Consider the following 14,974-nt stretch of genomic DNA (forward strand, 5'->3'; position numbering starts at 1 on the left):
CTTCTACACACCTCGGTCCACATCCCTGATCCAAGGAGAAACTGCACAGTGCCTCTGGACAGAGGGATATAAGAACAGACAGTCATGGTACCCGCAGTTCTGGTCTGCGCCCAGGACCAAACTGATCCAGCCAAACAGCTCCCTGCACCAAAATCCTGGGGGGGAGAGAGCTGGAACCTCAGTAGTGTGGATACGCCTGAGAGGCCAGAGCAGAATACCCTCTGTCCACAGTCCAGATCCAAGAGGGAAATCACATAGTGCCAACCGTGTCTACTGGGTTCAAGGACCTACATGAGCAATCAGGGGCAGGACCCGATTCCTGTCTGTGCCTAGAGCTGGAAGAGAGTCTCCAGGAGTGCCTCCACAGCTGAGAGCAGAGCACCTGTTCTCAGGAAAGGCTGAATGAAAACAGGAAAACAGTTCTACAGGAGTGCTGACACAGGCCTATAGCAGGACCAAATCACTCCCAAAACAGCAAGACAAGCAAACACCAGAGAAAACCCAATGGCTAGAGGCAAGTGCAGGAACTTAATCAACAGAAACCAAGACTACTTGGCATCATCAGAGCCAGGTTCTGCCACCAAAGAAAATACTGGATATCTAAACTCACCAGAAAAGCAAGATTTAGATTTGAAATCACAGTTTTTGATAATAATGGAGAACTTTAAGAAAGACACAAAGAACTCCCTTAGAGAAATGCAGGAAGACACAAGTAAACAAGTAGAAGCCCTTAGAGAGGAAACACAAAAATCACTGAAAAAATTACAGGAAAACACAACCAAACAGGTTAAGGAATTGAAAATGGAAATAGAAACAATAAAGAAACTACAAAGGGATACAACCCTGGAATTAGAAAAAACCAAAGGAAGAGACAAGGATGCAGACACAAGCATCACAAACAGAATACAAGAGATAGAAAAGAGAATCTCAGGGGCAGAAGATACCATAGAAAACATTGACACAACTGTCAAACATAATATAAAACAGAAAAATCTCCTAGCCCAAAACATACAGGATATTCAGGACACAATTAAAAGATCAAACCTGAGGATAATAGGTATAGAAGAAAGTGAAGATGCCCAACTTAAGGAGCCAGTAAATATATTCAACAAAATTATAGAAGAATAGTTCCCTAACCTAAATAAAGAGATGCCCATAAACTTACCAGAAGCCTACAGAACTCCAAATACATTGGACCAGAAGAGAAATTTCTCCTGTCACATAGTAGTTAAAACACCAAATGCACAAAAGAAAGATAGAATATTAAAAGCAGTAAGGGAAAAAGATCAAGGGACATATAAAGGCAGACCTATAAGAATTACACCAGACTTTGCACCAAAGACTAAGAAACCCAGATGATCCTGGACAGATGTCATACAGACCCTAAGAGAACACAAATGCCAGCCCAAATTACTGTATCCAACAAAACTTTCAATTAGCATAAATGGAGAAACCAAGATATTCCACAAAACCAAATTTATGCAATATCTTTCTAAAAATCCAGTCCTACAAAGGATAATACATGGAAAACTCCAACACAAGGAGAGAATCTGCAAAAATATAATTCCCTTGCAATGAAACCAAAAATCAGCCACAAAAACATAATAACGAAACAACGAAAATAACAGGAAATGACAATCACTTTGACAACGAAAATAACAGGAAATGACAATCACTATTCCTTAATATCTCTCAACATTAACAGACTCAATTCCTCAATGAAAAGACATAGAATAACAGATTGGATATGTAAAGAGGGTCCAGCATTTTGCTGCATGCAGGAAACACACCTCAAAGACAAAGACAGACACTACCTCAGAGTAAATGGCTGGAAAACAATTTTGCAAGCAAAGGGCCTGAAGAAACAAGGTGGAGTTGTCATTCTAATATCAAATAAAATTGACTTTCACCAAGAGTCATTAAAAAGATAAGAAAGGACACTTCATATTCATCAAGGGAAAAATCCACCAAAATGAACTCTCAATGCTAAATATCTATGTTACAAATGCAAGGGCACCTACATACAAAAAAAGCTCAAAGCACAGGTTGCACTTCACACGATAATAGTAGGAGTTTTCAACATCCAACTCTCATCACTGGACAGGTCATGGAAACAGAAATTGAACAGAGACATAGAGAAAGTAACAGAAGTTATGAACCAATTGGATTTAACAGATATTTATAGAACATTTCTTCCTAAAACAAAAGGATATATCTTTTTCCCAGCACCTCATGGAACCTTTTCGAAAATTGACCATACACAATCAGTGATAAAACAGGCCTCAACAGATACAGGAAGATAGAAATAAACCCCATGCATCAGTTCACCACACACTGAGAATGGTCTTCAATAATAACAACAATGAAAGAAAGCCCACATAAACATGGAAGTTGAACAATGCTTTACTTAATGACAACTTGGTCAACGAAGAAATAAAGAAAGAAATTAAAGACTTCTTAGAATTTAATGAAAATGAAGATACAACATTCCCAAACTTAAAGGACACAATGAAAGTGGTGCTAAGAAGAAATCTCATAGCTCTGGGTGCCTCCAAAAAGAAACAGGAGAGAGCATATGTCAGCAGCTTGACAGTGCACCTAAAAGCTCTAGAACAAAAAGAAATAAATAAACCCAAGAGGGATAGAAGGCAGGAAATAATCAAAATCAGAGCTGAAATCAACCAAGTAGAAAGGAAAAGTGCTATACAAAGAATCAATAAAAATAGGAGCTGGTTCTTTGAGACAATCAACAAGATAGATAAACCCTTAGCCAAACTAAGCAGAGGTCACAGAGAGTGTATCTAAATTAAGAAAATAAGAAATGAACAGGGAGACATAACAAGAGAATCTGAAGAAATTAAAAAAAATCAGATTCTACTACAAAAACCTATATTCAACAAAACTGGAAAATCTGGAGGAAATGGACAATTTTCTATACAGATACCAGGTAACAAAGTTAAATTGGAACAAATAAATCATCTAAACAACCCCGTAACTCCTAAAGAAATAGAAGCAGTTATTAAATTCTCCCAACCAAAAAGAGCCCCAGTCCAGATGGGTTTAGTGCAGAATACTATCAGACCTTCATAGAAGACCTCATACCAATACTATTCAAACTATTCCACAAAATTGAAACAGACAGAGCACTACCAAATTCATTCTATGAAGCCACAATTACTCTTAACACCAAAACCACACAAAGACCCATCAAAGAAAGAGAAATTCAGACCAATTTTCCTTATGAATATTGATGCAAAAATACTCAATAAAGTTCTTGCAAACCAAATCCAAGAACACATCAAAATGAACATCCATCATGATCAAGTATTCTTCATCCCAGGGATGCAGGGATGATTTAATATACGAAAGCCCATCAATGTAATTCACTATATAAGCAAACTCAAAGATAAGAACCACATGGTCATTTCATTAGATGCTGAGAAAGCATTTGACAAAAATTCAACATCCCTTCATGATAAAAGTCTTGGAAAGATCAGGAATTCAAGGTGGATACCTAAACATAGTAAAAGCAATATACAGCAAACCAGTAGCTAACGTGAAACTAAATGGAGAGAAACTTGAATCAATTCCACTAAAACCAGTGACTAGACAAGGCTGCCCATTCTCTCTCTACTTATTGAATATAGAACTTGAAGTATTAGCCAGAGCAATCAGAGAGCGAAAGGAGGTCCAAGGGATACAAATTGGAAGGGAATAAATCAAAATATCACTATTTGTAGATTATATGATACTATAATTAAGTGACCCTGAAAGTTCCACCAGAGAACTACTTAACCTGATAAACAATTTCAGCAAATTGTCAGGGTATAAAATTAACACAAATCAGTAGCCTTCCTGTACTCAAAGGATAAACAGGCTGAGAAAGAAATTAAGGAAATGACACCCTTCACAATAGTCCCAAATAATATAAAATATCTTGGTGTAACTTTAACCAAGCAAGTGATAGATCTGTATGACAAGGACTTCAAGTCTCTGAAGAAAGAAATTAAGGAAGATCTCAGAAGATGGAAAGATCTTCCACGCTCATAGATTGGCAGGATTAATATAGAAAAGATGGCCATTTTGCCAAAAGCATTTCTAAATGCTAAAGATTCAATGCAATCCCCATCAAAATTCCTACTCAATTCTTCATAAAGATAGAGAAATTTGCAAATTCATTTGGAATAACAAAAAACCCAGGGTAGCAAAAACTATACTCAACAATAAAAGAACTTCTATGGGAATCATCATCTCTGACTTCAAACAGTATTACAGAGTAATAGTCATAAAAACTGTATGATATTGGTACAGAGACAGCCAGATAGATCAGTGGAACAGAACTGAAGACCCAGAAATGAACCCACACACCTATAACCACTTGATCTTTGACAAAGAAGCTAAAACCATCCAACGGAAGAAAGAACATTTTCAACAAATGGTGCTGGTTCAACTGGAGGTTGGCATGTTGAAGAATGCAAATCCATATATTCTTATCACCATGTACAAAGCTTAAGTCCAAGTGGATCACAAGGACCTCCACATCAAACCAGATACACTCAATCTAATATAAGAAAAAGGGAGGAAGAGACTCAAACACTTGGGCAACTGGGAAAAATTTCCTGAACAAAACACCAATGGCTTATGCTCTAAGATCAAGAATTGACAAATGGGACCTCATAAAACTGTAAAGCTTTTGTAAAGCAAAAGACACTGTCATTAGGACAAAACGGCAATGAACAGATTAGGAAAAGATCTTTACCCATTCTACATCTGATAGAGGGCTAATATTCAAAATATATAAAGAACTCAAGAATTTATACTCCAGAGAGTCATATAAACATATTACAAATGGGTTACAGAGCTAAATAAAGCATTCTCAGCAGAGGATTATCAAATGCCCAAAAAGCACCTAAAGAAATGTTCAACATCCTTAGTCATCGAGGAAATGCAAATCAAACCAACCCAGATATTCCACCTCACAACAATCAGAATGGCTAAGATAAAAACCTCAGGTGACAGCAGATGCTGGCAAGGATTTGGCAAAAGAGGAACACTCCTCCATTTTTTGTGGGATTGCAAACTGGTACAACCATTCTGGAAATCAGTCTGGAGGTTTCTCAGAAAATTGTACATTACAGTATCTGACCTATACAACTCTTTGGCATATTCCCAATAGATGTTCCAACATATAACAAAGACACATGCTCCACTATGTTCTTAGTAGCCTTATTTATAATAGCTAAAAGCTGGAAGGAATCCAGATGCCCTTCAACAGGGGAATGGATTAAAAAAGTGGTACATCTACACAATGAAGTACTACTCAGTTATCAAAAACAATGACTTCATGAAATTCATAGGCAAGTGGAATGAACTAGAAAATATCATCCTGAGTGTGATTACTCAATAACAGAAAAACACACTTGGTATGCACTCATTGAAAAATGAATATTAGCCAAAAAGCTCAAGTTACCCAAGATGCAATCTACAGACCACAGGAAGCTCAAGAAGGATGACCTAAATGCAGATGCTCCCACTTTTTCTTAAAAGGGGGAAAATATTCATAGTAGGGGATATGGAAGCAAAGTTCAGAGCAGTAACTCAAGGAATGGCCATTCAGAGCCTGACCCACATTGGGCCAATATATATACAGCCACCAAAACTACATAGGATTGACGAAGCTAAAAAATGCATGTGGAAAGGGACTGGATATACATCTCTCCTGAGAGACACATCCAGAGCATGTCCAATACAGAGGTCAATGCCAGCAGCAAATCACTGAACTGAGAATAGGACCCCCTTTGGGGAAATTAGAGGAAGTATTGAAAGAGTTGAAGGAGCTTGCAACCCCATAATAACAACATTGCCAACCAGCCAGAGCTTCCAGGGACTAAACCACTACCGAGAGACTATACATGGACTGAACCAGGGCTCCATCTGCATATGTAACAGAGAATAGCATGCTGGGGCACCAGTGGAAGGGAAAGCCCTTGGTCTTGCCAAGTTTGGACCCCTTAGTGTAGGGGAGTATGGGGGAGGGCAAAAAAAGTTCATGAACAATTTAAATGAATTTTTATATCTGGGTCAACCTGATTCCACAAGTCAGAGAAAATCTGACCAAAAAAAAAAAAACAAAAAAAAAAACAAAAAAAAAACAATGCCCACCACGGAAAACCCACTTTTTGATTTGTTGGTCAGAGTTATTCAATAAAGCCCCAAATAATTATAGTTTATTATTTGTTATTGGTTGTGATTACTCCCTATGGGTGTTTGGTTTGTCCCTATTGGAAAAAATTCTTTTTACCTATTTATATAAATTTAACTGAAACTATTTAATAAACCCAATTACCTTAACAAAGTTGTCAAAAAATACAAACAAAAAAACTAATATATATTTTGTAAAATGATAGAAGGAAGGTCCATTGGGTGGTGTTTTTGTTACATAACCATAAAAAGATTCATATTTCAAATATCAATCCAATAATGTGATTAAGTTTTCTGTAATCATATTGATTAATGCTTATTTAATCAATTTGAAGTTAAGTTGCAAAGGACTGTGAAGATATATACAATAGTTCTCTTGTTACATCTCAATTTTTTTGCCAATCCTATTGGCAACCAACCACCTCCACTCCCAAAATGAGATTGTTCTCTCTTCCTCCACGGAAAATAGTGTTGGCTCAATCCACCCAGTATCATCTGTATTATGATGTGGACCACAGACTTCACTGGAATGTTCCCTTTTTTCATTTTGTACTTCAATGTCAGCACTGATTCTCAATGGTTTGGAGCAGGGGATTTCCACTTTCTTTCAGATGATCCTTAAAAAAGTCTATTTGACTTCATTGTTAAGGCATATTTCCTAACAATTACACTAACTTCACTTCTGGATTCTATTCTATAATGCCTATTTAAATGCTTTGGGGCAATGTCAGCAGGCTTCCTCCTTCTGTGTACATACTTTTCAAATATTTATGAGGTTAGTATTTCCCTCCTTAGCTATGTTTCATCTATATAGACATTACCTAGTTCTTTTAATCTTTCTACATAAATCAATCCCTCTGGTTCTTTAATCATGCTCCCTGATGTTCTTTGAATCTCTTCCAATTTCTTGACAGCTCTCTCATCTTGAGATGCCCAGAACTGTTTACACTATTCTAGGTGCTGCCTCATCAGTCTCACACTGAGCAGTTTTCTCTCCTTGAAGCATTTGACAGCACACCTCACTGTCTGTGGTTCAAGGGATGTTATGTGGAGGCCACACTCACCATTTAAACATTCTCTCAGAGTTAACTTCAGATACATTCTAATGTCTTATACCAACCTAAGAAGCTATTATAGAAGCACAACTGTTTAGAAACAGTAAGGAAGAAGTGTGGACATGGACATTCAGAAGTGAGTGCTGGTTTTGTTTTTTGTTTTTTTTTTTTTAACTTGAGTATTTCTTATATACATTTCCAGTGTTATTCCCTTCCCCAGTTTCCGGGCAAACATCCCCCTCCCCTCTCCCCTTTCTTATCGGTGTTCCCCTCTCCATCCTCCCCCCATTGCCGCCCTCCCCCCAACAATCACGTTCACTGGGGGTTCAGTCTTAGCAGAACCCAGGGCTTCCCCTTCCACTGGTGCTCTTACTAGTATATTCGTTGCTACCTATGGGGTCAGAGTCCAGGGTCAGTCCATGTATAGTCTTTAGGTAGTGGCTCAGTCCCTGGAAACTCTGGTTGCTTGGCATTGTTGTTCATAAGGGGTCTCAAGCCCCTTCAAGCTCTTCCAGTTCTTTCTCTGATTCCTTCAACGTGAGTGCTGGTTTTAAAGGCTGTCGACTTCTGACAGGGCTTTGTTAAAGCAGAGTTGTGAACGTTTCTTCTTCAGTTTTAAGACTAGCTTAGACCTGACACCCAGCTATAGAGTTTTTCTGTTTTTTAACCTTTATGAGATTATTTGAGACACATCATAAATAAGAAAGAATACTCTCAAGATAGCTCTAAGGAAGCAGCATGATTTGTATAAGTGCTCAGAATATTTGGTTGGCATATTAGATGCAGCCAATGAAATCGATGCTAACTACATAGATGCCACTTCTATAGATCATTGAATTGAGGTAAATTTACATAATATTCACATATTTTAATGCATGTTAATGAGTGTCAACAATGTATGTAGTCATGTAACCAATACTCAAATCAAATTATATGTATATCTTTATGCACAGTTTTATTTTTGTCTTTCACTCCTTGATGTCCTGAAGGGTAACATGCAACTCATTTCTTTTACCATGTTTTCATTCTGCAAAGTATTTTTTTCATTATTTGAATCATTTTTAGAGTTCACAACATGAAAAGTACTCATTTTAATAAATGTCATTTGATATCAAAGTTCAATAACATAGTAAGCATGGGTAGATGTATTCATATATTAGGTAGACCTAAGTTTAGGAAGTGGGCCATGCTTTTCATATTATACTATCATTGTTTACAAAGAAATAGAAAATGTTAACTAACATGATTAAATAAAGCATATATAAACATGTATGACAAAGTCAAGACAAATGTTAGTGTTAACACATGTTGAATATGTGTGCATACAAAAAACGTGTAATCATAATATCCTCTTGAGCAGTATTAGCAAAGTTAGCTATGCCAGGGAGAAACTTTTACAGACTCGCTCTGCAAAATATTTTTAACGAAATCATATGCTACTGATTTTGTGACAGTTTGTATATGTGTGTATACAAAGCTTAGTAGGGCAATATCAGAAGACTTCATCTTCTATATAGATTCCAGAATATATGCAGAGAGGGAGAGAGAGAGAGAGAGAGAGAGAGAGAGAGAGAGAGAGAGAGAGAGAGAGAGAGAGAGAAAGAGATTATTCGTCTGAATAACTTCCCATTGTATTAGTAATGTAAAGAAAAATTTTCTCATCTTCTGTTTCTGGAGGTTGAGCTGTTTTCAGTTCCCACTCTTGTAAAACATACTAATATGAAAATTCTGATGGCTGACAACATATTGGACCAGTCTCTAATCCCATGACCAGCTGGATAACACAATTCTACTTGATAGGAAAGGAAAAAATATAAGAAACAAAAATTAAACAAAAAAAACCCAGAAATTTCAAAATTAAACAGGAAGAATAGTAAGTGGAGGACATGAGGGGATTAATACTGTCAAACATATACAATTACCAACAAATTAATGAAAATATGTAACCTCATTATTTAAAAATTGAATAATTGTTTGTTGTGGCTATATGCTTTTATTTCCTCTCACTAATCTGTAATTGATGGCTTATAGCACTTAGATGTGTAATTTACTTTTCCCAGAGTCCAGCCTTCCTTTGAAAATAGCCCTCGTACTTTTAATCCTTATAAGTGGTGTGTGCTTGTCCTGGTTGTTCAGCATTCTCATTGATAATTGGTGTTGTAAGACGTTCTAAGCTGTTCTTTACTCATTCTTTCTACTTGATATAAACACAATTGTGGATTTAATTGTAATTTTGTATGGCAAATTAAGGACTGCCATTATGCTTTTTATTCATGCCTCATTGTTTGATGTCTGTTCAAATAATATATCCATTAAAATTATTCAAGTTTACTATATCAAGCATGTATTCTCATTATATACAGTCCTTTACAAATACATACCATATTTTATCCAAGACTTTGCTTTTTCCTCTGACATATTTACCACTATCTATAAAAATGTAAATACTTATTTTTGATGAAATTCAATTGGTATTAATTATAATCACCTTATTGAATAATTTTTGTAACAATAAGATTTTTCTTATGTTTACATTTGAAACTTTTATGTTTGATCTTCTTACATTTATCTTTGTAGGCAAATATTAAGATAAATTATATTTATACATATGTCTAATGAATATGAAAAATGCATTGTGATCCATTTCTTAAAATATCTGCTGCTGAAAGAAATTTTTCCCTCTGAATTTCCTTGACTATTTTTCACAAAAATAAATCGACACTATATAAATAAGTCTGCTTGATAATTTCTTCTAAGATCCTGCTGGGAGTTTCCTAAGGACTACAAGCAAAAAATAATCCATTTGGAAAGACAAGAGAAGTTAGCATTATTTAATCATTCCTTAAAATCAAGGCAGGTCTTTCATTTCCCCATTACTTGGTTTCTTTCTGAAAAGTTATATAGCAATATGATTCAGTACAGATTGATTTGCATTGCTTAAATGTTTACTTAAATGCAAAATTTTTAGTGCATCAAATTGCATTATTTCATGGTAACTTCATTTTTACAGTTTACTTTTAAAATTTCATATTAATGAATATAATTTTGGTACATCAATTCTATTCCCTGTGATAATGATAATTTCACTTATATGTTAAATTGCATGTGCTTGTGGCCTGTCAATTCTTCTAGATTTTCTTTGTCATTGCAGTGAATACAATATGCTGCTTTACCCTCTTTTCTGACATCTATAGTGTGTTATCATACCTTTAAAATGAAAGAAATAAGAATGTGAAGAATGTATGCGTGTGTGTGTGTGTGTGTGTTACTTTACTTATCTTAAAAAGGCATTAAATGCCTTATTATAGATTAAAGTCTAGATATATTATCTATGAACTCTTATCTACTCAGGAAGTTTTCTTTGTATACAATATTGTTATTTTACCACAAATTTTCTTGACTTTCTCAAATATCGTTAACTCTGTTGTTAATAAAAGTATGTTCATTAATCAGATATCCTAATAATATTAAACAGTGCATTTTTCAGTTGTGAATAGGGAGCAATACTTAGGATTGATTCTCAAGCATTGTTTCTGTTAGCAAGCATTTTGCCAACGAGTTATATTCCAAGCGCTCTTTTCCCTGGGTGTTTTCCTCTAGAAATATCTATTAGGATATAAGGTAATATTCGTCTGTGCTATGTTCTTCTTAGATTGTAGTTTTTCTATTAATTAGTGAGAAGAGTGCTATAAATCTTAAAAGTTAGGATTTAATTGAGACTTTTTTGGCATGGTATTTAAAATCATATTCTTAGGTTCTTGTACATTAAAAATTTCCACAAATGAAAAAAAATGAACCTTTTCGTTCTAAAATAACTTCATTTTTGATGATCCTTCTAGACTTCAGTTCCGTTTCACATGTTATTAATGCAGACCCATCTGCTTGTACAGATATAAGATTTTTCTAGCATATTGGTATTTTGTCATTTACCTCAAAACTTATCTGTGCCTTTGAAAGGTTTACCTTTTGCAAATAGCTTATGATTACAACTTAAATACCCAGCTTCTGAAAGTCTCGAAATGCATCCTTGTTTACAATAATTTGATAGGCGTGTAAGTTTTGGAATTAACATAAATTAATGACATTGTTGCCCAGGATTTATCGCTGCCTGCTTCTTCCCTCCCTCTTTCTTCCCTTTTTCCTTTACTTTCTCTCCATATCTTCTGCTTTAATTCTTTGCTAGCTTTGATTCCCCTGGAACTTTTTCATGGTTTTAGTCCTAGCTATCTAGAAATATTTGTTTATATTTTTCCTCTGATATGTATCAAGAGGTTGACATATTTACTCTAAAACCTTTTTAAGTTTGTACTTATGGATGTCTACCCTATGATAAAAGAAACCTTTATGATAAAGTGTTAAACTTAAAACACGTCTTAGCACCCATACTGTCATGCCAATCCATGTATGTATACATGATGCAATGACTACTCTATATCTGGATTTCTTTTCATTTTAAGCCTTCAAGACACTTTTGGAGATTTAAAATATGGGGAATAAGTACTGTCTATATTTACCATGTGTGTATCATTATCCATGTTCTCACTTCTTGGTGATTCAAACCTCCAGATGGCATTATTTTCTCATCAGCATGAGAACTGCTTTTAGTTTTCATGTTCAAATTGGCTGGCAGTAAATTCTCTCAGATTTCGTTTACAAAAGGAGTGTGTATTTTATTTGATTTGAAAAATGTTTTCACTGGAGAGAAAATACTTGGATAAAAGTTGTGAAATTCTTTCAAAAGTGTTTTGTTTTTCTTGTTGCACTTAAAAAATATGTTTATGTGTGCCTTCATTATAATTGTCTTTTTGTTAATCAATAATTTTTATTCTAAGAAACTTTGAAGAAGAGAGTTGTCTTAATCAACATTTGAAAAGAACAAAACAATTTGTTTAATGTAGGAGGGGGTGTAGACCCATAGTTGTATTAACTTGAGATATCTAATAGACTTAGAAATAAAAATATATGAGAATTTTAATAAACATGTATATCGTTTAGAAATCTGTATTGACTTGTGTTATTAACTTGGTAACAAGATGCATCACAAGGTTATGACTATATATATACATATATACATATATATAAATATATAATTTAATGTAGATAGAGAAGATAGGAAAAGGAACACTAGTCAATCTGTGTTAGGAAGCTAAGAAATATTCAAACTGAGCAACATCATGGGAAGCAAAAGCTTAAAAATTGGCTCTTGGAGGCCAACGATGGACAGGAAGATGAAATGAAATGAATACTGTTAGCAGATAATATATCAACAGATAATGGATGTTGATTGCAAGTATTGAAAACATGATTTAACAGTGAATAAAAGTTACTGACATTAACAAGAATAATTTTTTGTGATTGTGATTGGGAGAACAATTAATTATGTTTGAGAGAAATATGAGAGAAGAATTGGGGAAAAATACTGGCAAGTTTGTCATAGAAATGTTTCTCTCTGTGGCAGTACTGGTTATGTCTGCTACAGCACTTCTTAAAGTGGTCCCTGGTCAGAAGGATAGAGCTAGTCCTAATAGCAAGAGTTGCTAGTGCGGTGGCCCCAACAGTGTGAGAGGAGAGTTTTGCCATGACAGCATGAAAGAGGGGGGTGTTGTTTTTAAATGAATACGTTAAATTGGTGAGAAGAGAGAAAGCCTGCAATCTAGATGCAATTTCTCTATGTCTGATGTTTTGTAATGACAATAAAGTGAACTCCCAAAATCTGTATGAGGGCTTTTTATTTCTATTCATGTTTTCTTAGTTGCACCATACACAAGGACAGTAGCTGAATGTGAAGATTGCAGTGCAAAATTTGGGGGGTTGAAAAGAATATAAAAGTGACCAAATTAGACCTATAGATGTATTGAAGACTGCTTAGGAACAGCAAACACAGGAAGGTCACACAACATCAGCAAAGATCCATCTAAAACTTCTTTCTGCAAGGATCAAGTACAACACACCTGCGTATCTGTTTATTTCCTATAATATTGAGCTGGTGATGGGCAGAATAGAACTTGACTGAACATCACCATGCCTTGTGATTTGCTATATAAAACTAATGAAAGGATAAAAGAGTGGGAAAGTTAACGTAATAGTAAGCCACAGATGTAAGTTGCTAGAGACTGAGAATACAAAAGAAGACAGAAGTGCGGTTAGGTCATTGGGACATTAAATTTTGTGTTGCATTAATTTGGCAAAATTATTGGTGAAGTGAGTGTCAGTACAAGAGATGGAATTCTGAACCTGTGCAGGTGGTAGCCCAAAGGTGGGTGGGTTAAAGATTATGGCTCTTTTACTATAAATGATATTACTACAGTTACAACATAACTAAGCCATATGACAAGAGTTCAAGAACTGCCAAGTCAACTTAAATAATGACTGGTTTTTAATAGTTTAGATACAGATATAGATTGAAACTGACATTTAAAGATGGATAGTCTAAGACGAAAGGAGGTTAGGGTGGTCCCAAAGGGATGCTTTTTACAACTCAAGAAATGACTGTATATATCTTTTGGGAGGAAATGCATTTCCAACTTGAGAAGAATGCATGAATTCCAATGATCTTACAAAAATATGTATTTCTGAAGAGTAAGAACTCAAGCAGAACTGTTTCATTAAATTTGTCCTCATATCTTTTTGTAAATGTTATTGTATTCTATAGGTGGCTGTGGGAATTAACAAACACCATATTAAGTAATTCATTTTTACCTGCAATTCATCTCTGAGAGATAAACTTCCTTAAGTCTCAAAACATTAAAACAAAAATTGACTACATGTTATTTTACAGGTTATGTAATCCTTAGCAATTTAACTAATTGTCAATGTTCTTTGTAAGTCACAGTGTAAGCTTGTGTTTATAAGTTCTGTGTCTAATAGATTTTTTTCTGGTTAAGTTTATGATAATCTACCTTTGTCAAGACCCATTAGGTGTTGCCAAAACCATCTCAGTGAGTAAAAGAGGACTGTGATAAGTTCACACCACAGCCTGCAACTGTTTTTGACTAGCATTAATGACTAGAATGTCTAATGAATACTGAATTTAATTTTGAATTACCCTCTTAGCCACAAGTGTAGGATGATTTTCAGAAGCTTGTCCTTGATGATTCATAGCATAAGGAATATTGTTTAATGGGTAAGCTACAACCATGTGACATAGTTAGAATATATTAGTTCACAGAATTTCAATGTTGGACACTTTTCCCTAGTAAAATTGTGTTAAGATAGCAATTAATTTGTAAAGGCTTTGTCTACCAGAATGGAATAATACCATTATTGCAGAAGTTAGTTAGTGTCACCAGACAGCTGATAAGATGATGAATTTGGGCTTTTCTTTCTGCGCTCCTTTTAGTGTATCCTCATTCCATCCTGTCTTCTATCGTTGTATAAAACAACAAGAAAATCCTTCTTTACTAAATCCATATTTATTTCCCAAAAACAACTGCTGAGACAGGGTTTTTTCAATGGGTATCATCTTTGGGAGACAATATCATGAAGTATTCCCAAGAAGAGATCAGGAGAATGAGCTAAGGAGTGAGAAAAAATGGAAAGAAAGAAAATCTGTTAATTTATTAGTAGTTCTGTAGAATATTCCTCAAATTTGCTCCATCAAAATGCATGAACAGAGGGGTACTCTTCCATCTATAATACCTCTCCATCATTTGTAGTTCCTCCAAAGGTACTGGTTCCATGATATTTTAAGTAAGATCTGGCTACACACTGAGAAAAAC

Source organism: Rattus norvegicus, chromosome 5 (assembly GCF_021556685.1).
Source record: "Rattus norvegicus strain SHRSP/BbbUtx chromosome 5, alternate assembly SHRSP_T2T, whole genome shotgun sequence".
Taxonomy (NCBI): Eukaryota; Metazoa; Chordata; class Mammalia; order Rodentia; family Muridae; genus Rattus; species Rattus norvegicus.